Source organism: Gorilla gorilla, chromosome 11, assembly GCF_029281585.2.
Source record: "Gorilla gorilla gorilla isolate KB3781 chromosome 11, NHGRI_mGorGor1-v2.1_pri, whole genome shotgun sequence".
Taxonomy (NCBI): domain Eukaryota; kingdom Metazoa; phylum Chordata; class Mammalia; order Primates; family Hominidae; genus Gorilla; species Gorilla gorilla.
The window spans coordinates 112,031,033-112,044,258 of NC_073235.2; the positions used below are offsets into that span (position 1 = coordinate 112,031,033).

At 38.0% G+C, this 13,226-nt stretch overlaps 1 protein-coding gene across 29 annotated transcripts in view; it reads left to right on the forward strand.

Moving 5' to 3' along the window:
* Window positions 1–6,641: 6,641 nt before the first annotated feature.
* Window positions 6,642–13,226, forward strand: part of MAP2 (microtubule associated protein 2) — a 309,881-nt gene continuing 303,296 nt past the window's right edge. For 16 of the 29 annotated variants that reach the window (XM_055380429.2, XM_055380430.2, XM_055380437.2 and 13 more), the window contains exon 1: window positions 6,675–6,912. The gene's annotated coding sequence lies outside the window, so the exon portion shown is untranslated. Of the gene's footprint in view, window positions 6,913–9,837; window positions 9,934–13,226 lie in introns of all 29 variants that reach the window. The other 13 variants (XM_055380440.1, XM_055380445.1, XM_031008574.2 and 10 more) reach the window with 9 other exon arrangements.

Here is a 13,226-nt window from a genome sequence, read left to right on the forward strand (position 1 = left end):
TTCAGGTATTTACCCAAATGGGTTGAAAACTTATGTCAGCACAAAAACCTGAACATGAATGTTTACAGCAACTTTGTTTGTGCTTGCCAAAATTAGAAGCAAATAAAATGTACTTCAATAGCTGAATGGATAAACAAACTATGGGACATTTAACATTTAGTGATAAAATGAGCTATCAAGCCATGAAAGGCTATGAGGAATCTTAAATATTTACTGTTAAATGAAAGAAGAAAAGCTATATACCACATAATTTCAACTATATAACATTTGTGGTGTATTGAAAGACTGTAGGGAGGAATAAATGGAGTACAGTGTATTTTTTAAGGCAGTGAAAATATCTTGTATAATACCACAATGATGGGCACATGACACTATATATCTGGCAATACCCACAAAACTGTACAATACCAAGAGTGAACCATAATATAAATTATGAGCTTTAATTAATAATAATGCCTCAATATTGGTTCCTCAATTTTAACAAAGGTACGTCACCCATGCAAGATGTAAATAGTAGGAGAAACCATGGGCAGGGGAAAGGAAATGTATGGAAACTCTCTGTACTTTCTGTTCTGTTTTTCTGTAAATGTACAACTGCTTTAAGAAATAAAGCTTATTAATAATGTATATATTTTTCAAAAACTTCAAAAAATCTAATTAAATAGAGATCTATACCATGTTCATTGATTGGAAGACTCAATATTTTTAAGACTGCAATTCTGCCAAAATTGATCTACAGACCTGAGAAAATTCCAAAGAAAACATAATTTTTATTTAAATTGACAAGTTGACATCAATATTTGTATGGAAATGCAAAAGACTACAAGAGCCGAAAGAAATTTGTAAAAGAAGAATAAGATTGTAGTACTTGCCATGTCTGATTATAAGATTTACCATAAAGCTAGAGTAATCAAAATAATGTGAAATTGTCATAAGAATCAATGACATGGCAGAGTTCAGGAACAGACCTATATATATAAGACCAATTGATTTCTGACAAAGATGTTATGGTCATTCAATGAGGAAAGGATGGTCTTTTCACAAAATAATTCTGGAACAACTGATATCTATATGGAAAAAAATAATCAGTAATACCTTATATCATATCTACTAATTTGAAATAGATCATAGAAATTAAAACTATCAAATTTCTAGAAGAGAACAGAAAAAAAGTAGCCCTGGAGTAGATGAAAGATTACTTAGATATGACCAAAAAAAACACAAAGCATAAAAAGAAAATTTGATTGAGGAAATAGGGCTTTATCAAAATTAAAGGAGTTCGCACTTCCAAAAGATGACATTTAGAAAATGAAATGCAAACAAAAAATTGGAGGAAAATATTATCAGAATAAATTCCTTATATATTCCTTGTATATTGGAAGATACACAACCCAATTAAAAATTAGCAAAATATTAGAACAGACACTTCACAACACAAAATCTGATGCAAGAATAACCAACAAGAACACAGAGACATATTGGCATCATTGGTCATCAAGGAAATTTGGTTCTTCTCAATAATTTTAGTTTTTCTACTGAGATTCTCTATTTTTTTCACTTATATTTCCTTTACTTAATTGAGTATATTTATAGTAGCTGATTTTAACACTTTTCTATTAATTCCAACATCTGGGTCATCTAAAAATTAATTTCTGTTGATTGTCCTTTTTCTTGAAACTGGGCCACATTTTCCTGGTTCTTTGAATGTTGAATAGCTTTGGGTGGTATCCTGGATGTTAAGTTGTGAAGACTCTGGATTTCGTTATATTACTCCAGTGTTGAAGTTTTTGTTTTACTACTCATTTAATTTGGTTAGATTCACATTGCAACATTTGTCACTCGGGTAGCAACTCAAACCTCAGCTCAGTATTTGGTTATTGTTTTTGTTTGTTTTAATCTTTAACTGGGAAGCATTGAATCTGTTCCATATACACATGACTCAGGGATAAAGTGGAGATTTGTGCGTAGATTATACCTAGAAATTTGGACTATTCCAGTGTCTCTGTTCTTTTCAGTCTTCTATTTTCACTTTCCATCTCAGGACATTGTCCCAAACTCTATACTCTATTTCAGGAAAACTGTAATTTTTCTAAGACTGTTTGCCCCTGGCAATACTGTGTGCAATCTTCTCTCAAGTTAAAAGGCATTGAATGTGCCATTCCTTCTTCCAAGCGTTGATTCCCCTTTAAAATATGTCTGTTTTGTTTACATTCCAGTGCTTTCTGGTTTTGGTTGTTTCACCCCTACAGGAGATGTTATCTGGGGGATGGTAAGATCTAGTAAAAGTCTACTCAGCAGTACTGAAAACTTATACTTCAATAGTTTCTTAAAATGTTAAGCATATATCTACCATTCGACCCAGAAATTTCGCTCTTGGGTATATGACTAAAAGAAACAACAACATATCCACAAAAAATCTTACATAAAAGTTCATAACAACCTTATTACTAACAAGCACAAACTGAAAATAACCCCAAATGTCCACTAATTAGAAAACGGATATACAAAATATGGTATATCCATACAATAAAATACTACTGAGCAATAAAAAGGAATAAACTGCAGATAACTTACAAAATAAAGAATACATCTCAAAAGTAATACGTGTGCAAAAGAAGCCAGATGTAGAATAATATATATTGTCTGAATTCTTTTACAGGAATTCCAAGAATATGCAAAGTGAAGCCACAGAGAAACATAATCAAAAGTGTAGTTACCTCTATGGGTTGGGGCTGAAGGTGTAGATTGAACATTTCTGATCTGTGCTTTTAATTGAATGTAAATTATACCTCAACAAAATTTTTGAACAGAATGATACATTATGGTCCAGAAGAAGTCAATGGTAATTTTACCACCTGTTCAATGAACTAGGCATAGAATTGGAAATGGCAGACCATACTACAAAGCTCATTTTTAAATTTTAAAGCCATTGCAATGGTCAAAACTTTTGAAACTTGATAGAAATTTTGACAGATGTGCCTCTAGTCATCCATAGAGAAAAGGTCAAGAAATTAAAAACAAAACACAAAAAGCCCATTTCACACATAGAAGGTAAAAGACTTATGAGTGTCTGCTCTTCAGTGTCATACCTGCATCTTGCATCCACATCTTTTCTATGATGGGCTGCACATTGTATCAGCATAGTTTGTGTATATATGAACCTTGCTCATTGTTTCTCTAGGGGCCACTTAATTAATGTTCATCAACTTAATAAGCAAATCCTCAGCTGAGCTATAATTTCTCATAGCTTTATAAAACTGAAGTGACCTTAGGTGGCATGTGGTTGAGTCTCCTCATTTGCTAATAAAAATATTGAGGTTCAAAATGGTACAGAGATGTACCCAAGGTCACACAAGCAGGGAACAGCAAATATGGGCCCTCAGATCTGACTTGAAGTCTGGTGCTCTTAACACTATGCAGCACAACCTCCTCAAAGGCTCACCTACTCTTTGACTCTCTGGGGAGAAGGTTTCATTACTTCCTATATACCAGTAGACCTTTCTCTAATCAGTAGAAATACATTTATTCTGATGGTTTTCTGACTGAGAAACTATCAGAAGTCCTGTCCCTGAGAAAAGGGTATGGTTGTTTATGTACATAATCTTCTGGGCCAAATAAATACAAATCAAGAATTTAGCCTGAAGACAAGACAAGTAATTGTGGAAATCAATATTGGCAGGCTCTTTCTATCTGTGGTTTACTTTTTGGAGTCCAGCACTGTATTAGTCAAGGCTTCTTTAGTTGAAAATGACAGGAATCCAACTACAGCAAGCTTAGAAAAGAAACAAAAATCTATTGGCTTGAAAAATGGCATTTCTACCTTGAGACGTAGCAGGATCCATGGAGTCTTTCAAGGGTTCTTTCTCCATCTCTCAGCATTGCTTTTCTGCATGGAAGGAAATACAGTCACTGACAACTCTATACCTATACCATTCGATTCACTATTGTTCATATGACACATCTCATGGAAAAAAGCCTGATTGGAAATATTTGGGACATATGACAACCCTGGATCAATCACTATACATGAGGAGAACAGGTTCTACTATAGAGTTAGCCAGGGTCACATGTCCACCTCTGAGAAAGAGAAGAGAGGCACACATTTTACTAGCATATGGGGAATCATATGAAAAGGATCATTCCTCTAAGGAAGGGATGCTTTGCTGAGGGAAAAAAAAAAAAGTTCACTTCAACACAAAGATCCCTCATTAAACCAGAAGCCTAAACATATGGAGTCCCCTCCTAAAGTTGTTTGACATCTCAGGGCACTGACTCCTGCAAACTGTATTTCTTAGGCTGCTTTGTCAACTGACTTTCTTCTAGGTTCACCCAATGACAGGGTTTTGAAATACAGGTTAAAGGAGGGCCACAGTATTTCTTTTCACTCTCAGCTTTTGGAGGACCCTCCAGCATTATCTGTCTCCCAGTAGGCATCTCCACTGTGGTCTCAGTTCCTTTAATGTAGCTTGTGCTCCTCATTCCTGGTAAAGCCTCCTCTCTAGCACTCCCCAGCCTGAGAGTGGTAGTACTTTCCTGCTAGTAACTATCATCGTGTTGCCTCATCATCCCCTAATTGGCTTTTTAGTCATTTGAATCCTTTGTAATTTGTTCCCCATATTAAATTCTCTCTATTGAATTACAACATATAGATGCTATTTTTCTGAAAGAACTCTAAGATGTGTGTTGAGAGGAGGCAATCTCCCATATAAGGCCCAGGTTCCCCAGAGAGAAAAGCCATTAGAGTTTGGCTGCCTCAGCTAATCTTAAAGTGGAGGAAAAAACAAACAAACAAACAAAAACAAAAAATGCTGAGGAACACTGTACTTTAAATTATCGGAGAAATAATCTCTTTTTTATTGCTGTTTTTTAGAGACAGGGTCTCACTCTGTCACCCAGGCTGGAGTGCAGTGGTGTAATCATAACTCACTGCACCCTCAAACTTCTGGCTTCAAGCGATACTCCGTCCTGAGCTGCTGGGATTACAGGTGTGAGCCACTGCTCCTGGCCCTGGAAAATTACTCTCATTGAGCACCTGCACCTGCATGCCTGGTCATGAATGTCAGCTGCTAACACTCTGGTAGTATGCCTACTCCTTCCTCCCATCCACATACTGTCTATGACTTCCTAGTCTCCTAAGACCTCCTTCTCAATCAGGCCATCTTCCGAGGAGGAGCATCAACTCCTCCAACCTCCCAGTTCCTGGGTGTGCCTTGATACTTCCAAACTCACTGCAAGCGTCACTGGCACATGGTATGAAGCAGAGCGGGGGAGGCAGGACACAGAGCACTGGGTGTTACTGGGAAGGCCAGGCTTTCATAGCTTCCTCTGTGATGGTTTCTAATCCTCGCAGGCTCCCACCATTGGGTCTCTTTCCATCTGAAAATGGAGGAAATTAGACCAGCTGCCTAAAACATCAACTCTAATGTTCTAGGTTCTAAGATTCTATGGCTAATTTAAGTGACAGAACCACATTATGGCTGCTGTTTCATCAGCACTGTGAAGACTGTACAAGCCACACCTCAGTATGTTGGCTGACCTTAAAAACACCTTGTCAGTACTTGATATAGACACTCGAAGTAATTCTAAGTTGCATCTTACTTTTCTTACTTACAATAAAATGCTGCTCTCTGATTATGAAGATTCATACTCCTTCGTATGAATGGTAAATTATCATTTGTTTTCTCAGGTGGTCATTTCACTTTCAAAAGCATTTAAGAGGCAATTTTTTTAAGGGTGATATTTCAAGGTCAACACTTTCCGTGCTTTCTAATTCATTGTATTTGTATCATTCTTCAAAGATCCTTCATATTCATTATCTTTTTAAGCATAAGAGAATTGGGCTGTCATTTTTAGTTCTCATATGACACATGAATACACTGAGAGTTAGATTAAGTGAACTGTCTCTAGAGCATACGTCTGGCTATCTAGAATGTAATAACTATAAAGGGAGGGGATCTTTTTTATTAGGGTTGGGGGAAAGGTCTGTCACTGATGTTTCTAATGCTTAGAAGAGTGCCTGACACATAGTAGGTGTCAATAAACATACGTTGACTCAATAAATGAATGAATCTAATTCGTGACAGAGCTGGGTCTAGAATTCTCTACTCCCTCAGCCATTGCTCCTTTAGTGCTGACAAGAGTTGTTCTATGTTCTCAAGCGCCCCACATTCCTTTGTCTTTTCTGGATGCACCTGTGTTGGGTTTGTGAGGCGAGGCCAGTGGCTTACCTGGTGAGGTGCCACTGGCAACCCCGCCTCATAGCGACACAGGGGAGGGAAGCAGGGGGTCTGCAGAGGTTGCTCCCGAGAGACTAAAGCTGCTGCCCCCGATTTTCCAAGGACGCCAGTGAGGAAGGCCCGCCTGTCCCGCCGCCCGGGCACTGGCCTCACTTTGTCGCGGGAGGGGACCAGGGCTCTGGAGAAGGCCCGGGCCAGCGGCTGGGCGGGGCTCTCCGAGGCTCCCACCTCGCGGTCCCCGCCTGGCGGCCGGCGGCTGCGGCAGAAGGCGGAGCGGTCGTGCTCCCCCTCCCGGACACTGCGGCGGTGGCAGCGCCAGCCCCGCCGCGGCCGCCCACGGGCTCGCGGAGTCGGGCGGGACCTGCGCGGGGCGGGACCTGCGCGGGGCGGGGAGGAGGGGCCGAGGCGGAGCTGCTGCGCTGGGAGCCGGGTGGGGGCGCCTCTCTCAGTCTGGGGCGGGCGCTCGGGCTGCGCGGGCTCTGGGCAGCAGCAGCAGCAGCAGCAGCATCCTCTCTTCCTTTACTTCCCTTCCGCTTCTTTCTCTTCCTTCTCCTTCTTTTTCCCCCCCTCCCCTTCTTCCCCTGACCCTTCTACCCCTCTCCTTTTTCTCCGGAGGGCGCTAAGTCCGTGAGCGGTGGCAGTCGCGACCGCGGGTGCATCCAGTTTCTGCGCCCAGGTAAGAGACCGTCCCCACCTCTGGCTCTATGTAGGGCGCCTCTCCTTTTGCCTCGGTCTCTGAGTAGAAAGAGATAGGAATGGGGAGGGGTTGTGTCTCGTCCTCTGGGACTCGCAGCAGGTAGTCTGGTAGTTGGTCGAGTGGCCAGCCGTGCACCTGGCGGAAGATTCGGGCCTGTCCTCTCCAGGTGTCACTGCGGAGCAGGGGGCCGGACGCTACTGGTACCTGAACCCTGGCTTCGTAGAAGAGCGAGTGACCTTGTTAGGTACCACTTTGAAACAACTGAAAACTTACGCCAGGTTAGAATACGTGTATCGAAAGCCAGTATTACCTGCGCTGTGGAAAGAAGGGGAGTGGATTCTACAAAGATAGTGGAAAATAGGAAATCGAGGTAGGGAATTTTTTTGTTCATCCAGCTGCAGAGAACTGCACACTGGCAAGTGAGTGAGTGAGGGAAGCCTTGTCCATTTCAAATCATGTTTCTCTGTAATTCCTTCAGAAACAGCTGGGAGAGGAGGACTGATATTTATAATTGTAGGAAAATGAAAAATAAATGCCTGGTGGTGTTGGAGGGCGGGGCACGAAGAAATGAGTCTGGTTGAGCTTCCACACAGTCGTTTTTCTTTTTAAACGTTGGGGGTGGACCTCTGAATCTACAGTGCATCTATTCTTTTCTTCCTTTTCTTTTTAAAAGGCTTTTTTGGTGGGGAGAGGAGGACTGCAGTGCTGGCTGCCTTCCTTCCCCCACCTCGTCTTTTGTTTAAGGATGGAAATTTCAAGAAAGAGTGTGTGGGGGGCTAGGAGTGGGGAGCTGTATATTTGGGTGTGTATAGGGGGAGGGGTATGGATGGAGTCAGAAAAAAATCCTTGAAAACTGGAAATTAATGTTATTCTGCCTGGCATCGGGACTTCAGGATTTTTGTCAGAAAATAAAAAGCTTTCATTAGCAACAAGCCCGTTTGTGACAATTGCTGTGTGCCATCTGTCGTAAGCTCTTAGCACAATGCTTCCAGGACATAGACCCTTTAAAATTGAGTCCGGTGTAAAGGGTTTTTGTTTAAATGCCTAAACACGCAAGTATGCACACAAATGTATAATACACTATATACATGTTACAAAAGGAAATAGGTACTTAAGAGACTGATTTTTTAAAATTGTATTTGAGGGTTTAGAAATTATGTTGTGAATAAAATCTGTAGTGCAAAACAAAAAAATATTGTTGGGTGGTATATAATTTTGGGTGTGAGGCAAAGGGATTGATGACTGTTGGTAAGGAACTAATTTAAATGTTAAAGATATAATTTATTTTAAAATGATCAGTCTAGAAAAGGAAATGATTGCAAACTGAAATTGAGGTTTGCAGCCACAGTGAGGCGATGGAGAACAAAGCCTTTTATGTGAGCCACACATATTATGCAAAATGTCCCATGCATGAGCTGCAGGTACCAGCCCAGTTCAAAAGCATAGTTCTTTCACTATGTCATTTCACTGTGGACAATTATGATTTTTTTTGGCAGTCAAATAGATTGAATAAATAGAAGCCCTTTAGAATGCTTTTAATTTTATGCCCAAGGAAAAGATTATAGCCTTCCATCAGAATATAACACAAAACAGCCCTTTAACCGGGCAATAGGTGTATTTTGGTAGAAATCCTTATGAATTTGCAAATCATGGATGTTCCAAAAGCCCCAGCCCCATGCACACAAAGAACCCTTCCTTCAAGAAAAAAGGCATTTTTTTTCATTCAGTAAGGATTATTATATTTGTGTGTGTGTGTTTATGTTGATTTCCTGGTAATTTCATCTGATTATCATAGGTGTACATCTGCATTCATGATTTGTATATTATCAGAGCCATTGTGGCTTTAGGATCAGTGGTACATGCTGTTTATCTGTGGTTTATTTAATTTTAATTTTTCACATTTTACAGTTTGCTACAATATTATTTAATGTCCAAAGTTTTCTTTTTTAAAACCATAAGTAGAAAATTGCTTAACACACATCTGAAGATCTAAGTAATTTAAAAATAGAGCTACTTGTTATAAAATAATATTTTAGTTATATTAATTTTTATTTTATTTATCTCCTCTCTTATTTTTTTTCCCTTTTCTTATCAAATAACCTGTTTCTTTATGGCTGCTTTAGTCTTCTATACTGCCATAGCAGGGCCAGTGTTTTCAAGAATTTTGAATTTAGGATTGTTCATTCTCTGCAGCACCTCTCAGGATGACTTGTTTACAGCACCTTCTCAGGGAGGAGACAGGGAAAGAATGTGCTGAAAGAGCATGACCCAGTGAAACTGGCACAGCCATTACCTCATCCTAGTAGGTACTTCAGATTCATTGAGAGAGCAGGCATCCTCTCAGTGGAAACCAAACACCAGGAGCACACCCATCCCAGGGCAAAAGCCTTTCTCTTCCCATAGCAGCCTTTACTAATGTCGTTCCACTGAGGTTAAAGGGATATTTTCTCTTTTATGTATTCCTTTTCAGGGATCTTGAACTTGGTTAGAAATATGTAGCCAGAAATGAAACTTGGCACAGAATCCTCTAAGCCTGAAGGAATAATTTCATTCCTTTACCCCTTTTGGTTTAAACCAGTTCGCAAATTTTCTAAACATCAGAAGGGAAAAGGAAGAAAAATGTTGGTGTATTTTTGTGTATTTTCTTATCACACACACATATTTTGTACTGAATTTTACTAGCAGTTAGACAACAGACTGGACATGCTATTAACAAATGTAGTTGCACTGCTGGCATTTTAAAAAATCATTATTACATTTGCTTATAGGACAATAGGTGCATCCTTCAGTGATTCATTGATGTCCATTTGAGACTGACCATATGAAACTGACATGGGGATTTTAGTATTCAAGTTGGTAACTCTGATTATTGAATCCTTTCAATACTTAATTTCCTCTTAACAGATTAAGATAAAGAATCTGAAATAACAGTTACAGTAGAAGATAGCACCACCGCCAGATCAATACTATCCTCCTTAATGCTAAAAGTAGTCTCTTTAGGTAAGTCATTAGTAAATGCATGAACCTGAAGATAACAGTTTTGAAACAATCTCAAATTTTTTTGTCTCTGTTGTAGATTAGTTAAAGATGCTAATAAACTCTTTGAGTCATATCTGATTCTCTCAGATATATCAAGTGTTTTTTGCTACTTTAATTATCTCTTTACTGTTGCCATTACCTTTATCTACTCAATCTAGACCTTTTCATGTAAGGACTGTATTTTGATCATTTCACCATATTTTTCCCTCCCTTCACATCATTCTTTTTAATTCGACATTTGGATGTTAGACTTACTGTTCTCTAGCTATTTTGGTTTCAGTAATGTTACTCTCTTGATACAAATTTGGCCTTTATTTTTCATTAAGGAGAGCACTTATTACCATTTATGTATTTATTTATTCATTATGAGAAACAGCTTTTGATATTCTCAGTTTTCAATTGCAGAAAATGATTCTAGGCACCAAAAGCAGTTAAAAGGCTGCAAATTAATATGTAGTACACAAAAGGCCAAAGTCAAGGGAGACAGTCTGTATGAAGGTTTGGGTGGGTGGGTAGGTGGGTGGGCGTAGAGGAAGATGTGGAATGAAAGCAAATTCTCAGCTATTAAAAGCTGTCCATGCAGGGTAGAGATGAGCCTTTTTGTCTAAGAGGGTGAAGAAGGAATAAATGTTTTGTTTTTCTGTTTCAACATATTTTGTCCCCATCCCTCCCCTGTCATGTCTTTGAACTAAGGCCATGGTGCTTCCTTATAAAAATTATACAGTATGTTTATTGGAAGGAGTTTTACAGTGAATTAAGTGAATTCAGAATTTTAAAATGATGTGAACACAATTAGATGAATTTTTATGAAAAACACTTTGAATCTAATCTTTGATCTTTCCTGTTCAAGACATAAACTTTCCTTTGAATGGTAGTACTTTAACTGTAATACATTTTACTTAAACATTTCAGTAAAATTCTATGGAAAGTTAGACAAAATAAAGAGCTCAGGATCCTCTTTCAGTCTATTGTTAAGTTTATATTGTGGAAGTTGGGGAAAGTTTTAGACAGTTTGTTTTCCATTAAAACACACACTAGAGGGGGCAAATTTCTTTCTTTTTTTTTTTTTTTTTTTTGCTTTTTGTTATGTTAATGAGCAAATAATTTACTTTTAAGATCACATACCTTGACTTTTTTCTTTCCTTTTTTGTCTTCTTTCCATTCTCCTCTTTCCCTTTTCTTCTTTTCTTCTTTACTTAGATTGCTCCTTCCTTTCAGTTTGTATTGGCAAAATAAACATTGGTCTTTAGAAAATGAAATTATAGCCTGATATTCTTATTGAAATTTATTTTTCATTATATTTATATTTCTCATTTAACATGAAGTTTTATGCTAACCTCTCCTCCTTCTCAAGGCTCCATCCCTATCTTGGTCCTTTCTTTGAACTTGGCTTTTATATCCCCTAGGCTTCAACAGTTTTTTCCTTGTATACCAATCTTTCATAACGCTTTGTACCTCAAAAAGGCCTTTAAAAACCAGGAAGAAAAGTTACTACCCTATTTCTCCCGATTAGTTTGTATCCAAGTTTATTCAGGTTCCCTTAGGTTATAGGTAATTGCTCGCCTCAATGTGTCCTCATTAGCCTTCTTTGAATTACTTTATTTTATTTATTTATTTATTTATTTTGAGATGGAGTCTCGCTCTTCCGCCCAGGCCGGACGGAGTACAGTGGCGCCATCTCGGCTCACTGCAAGCTCCGCCCCCCGGGTTCACGCCATTCTCCTGCCTCAGCCTCCCGAGTAGCTGGGACTACAGGCGCCCGCCACCGCTCCCGGCTAATTTTTTGTATTTTTAGTAGAGACAGGGTTTCACCTTGTTAGCCAGGATGGTCTCGATCTCCTGACCTCGTGATCCGCCCGCCTCAGCCTCCCAAAGTGCTGGGATTACAGGCGTGAGCCACCGTGCCCGGCAATTACTTTAAAGACATTTTCATACAAAAGTAATACATGTATACAACGAATTTTTTTAAATAAAAAATTTGGCTAGCCAACTGACTTTTTATTATTTTGTTCATCAGACACTATAAAACATGGTTCAACTAGTTTTTTTTTTTTAACAACTAGTAAAGTTACTATGTGTCAGGCAGTCCATTGTCTTTATGTTAGTTAACTAGTTCCACTAATGTGTACCTAATTAAGTGAAGTATGAACTACTCTATGAGCAATCAGTAAATGTTGAACTAAATTAATTTAATTTTAAGTAAAATATTCCTAATTACATTTCTCTGTATAGCATCATCATTAGCCATCTTAATCTACCTTAAAAATGACCATAAAATACAGTGCTTGAATATCATGAGATATTTCATCGCTTAACTGTCTAGGTCCTTTACAGTTAAAGCAAACTCACAAGTAAATATACAAACTGACTCTATTTGAGACAAAACCATCATTTCAATATGAACCGTTTACATTTATTTAAGTAGTAATGGATTTTAGGTGGCTACTACATTGCATTATAACAATTTAAAAGTACAACATTGTGTTGTTAATGCATGGTGCTGAAATTACATAATGAATTGGCATGAGAAAGTGTTTATCAATTTTAGAATGAATAATATGGTATCATTTTGATTGGTATTAAGGCAATTAAATAATGCTCAGCTTTGACATTTTACTATTTTATTTGAGTATTGTACCTCTCAAATTTGTAATTTTCTCTTCCCTTAAGAGTCTACCTTTTTGAGCAAAATAATGTATTAAATAATAGGCTGCCTATTTTTTATTGTTGTTTATATGATACACTACGTCCTTTTGGCCCACTTTGAAAAGCAAAAAAGTTTTTAGGATTCAGTTATTCATTCTTTTTATCTTAATAGGTCATCTGGTATAGCCAGGAAAATATGTGATTCTTTAATTTGCTACATAAACTTATTTATTGTTTGAACAAAATTTTCAATCTGTAGCATACAATTTCTTTACTTAGTGGATGAGAACATGGAATTATAATACTTGTAACAACTTCTCAGCCTGCTAATTTTGTCTACCTGGTGTTTCACAAGGGCTAACATGATGGTGGCAGTGGTGGTATTTGTGTGTTTGTGTATAATTACTTTCTAAGATAGAGTTAGACTTTTATATATTTGCTTTTTTCATAGGTGAAATCAATTATTATGCAATCAGTTGATTCCACATGAGAACAATTGGTATTAAATACAATTTAATAGGGAAAACAATGACCAAGTATTTATTAAGGAAATCAAATTAGATTAATATTAAAGTATTGCTGTATTTTTCTGTTTGGATTAAGATAGT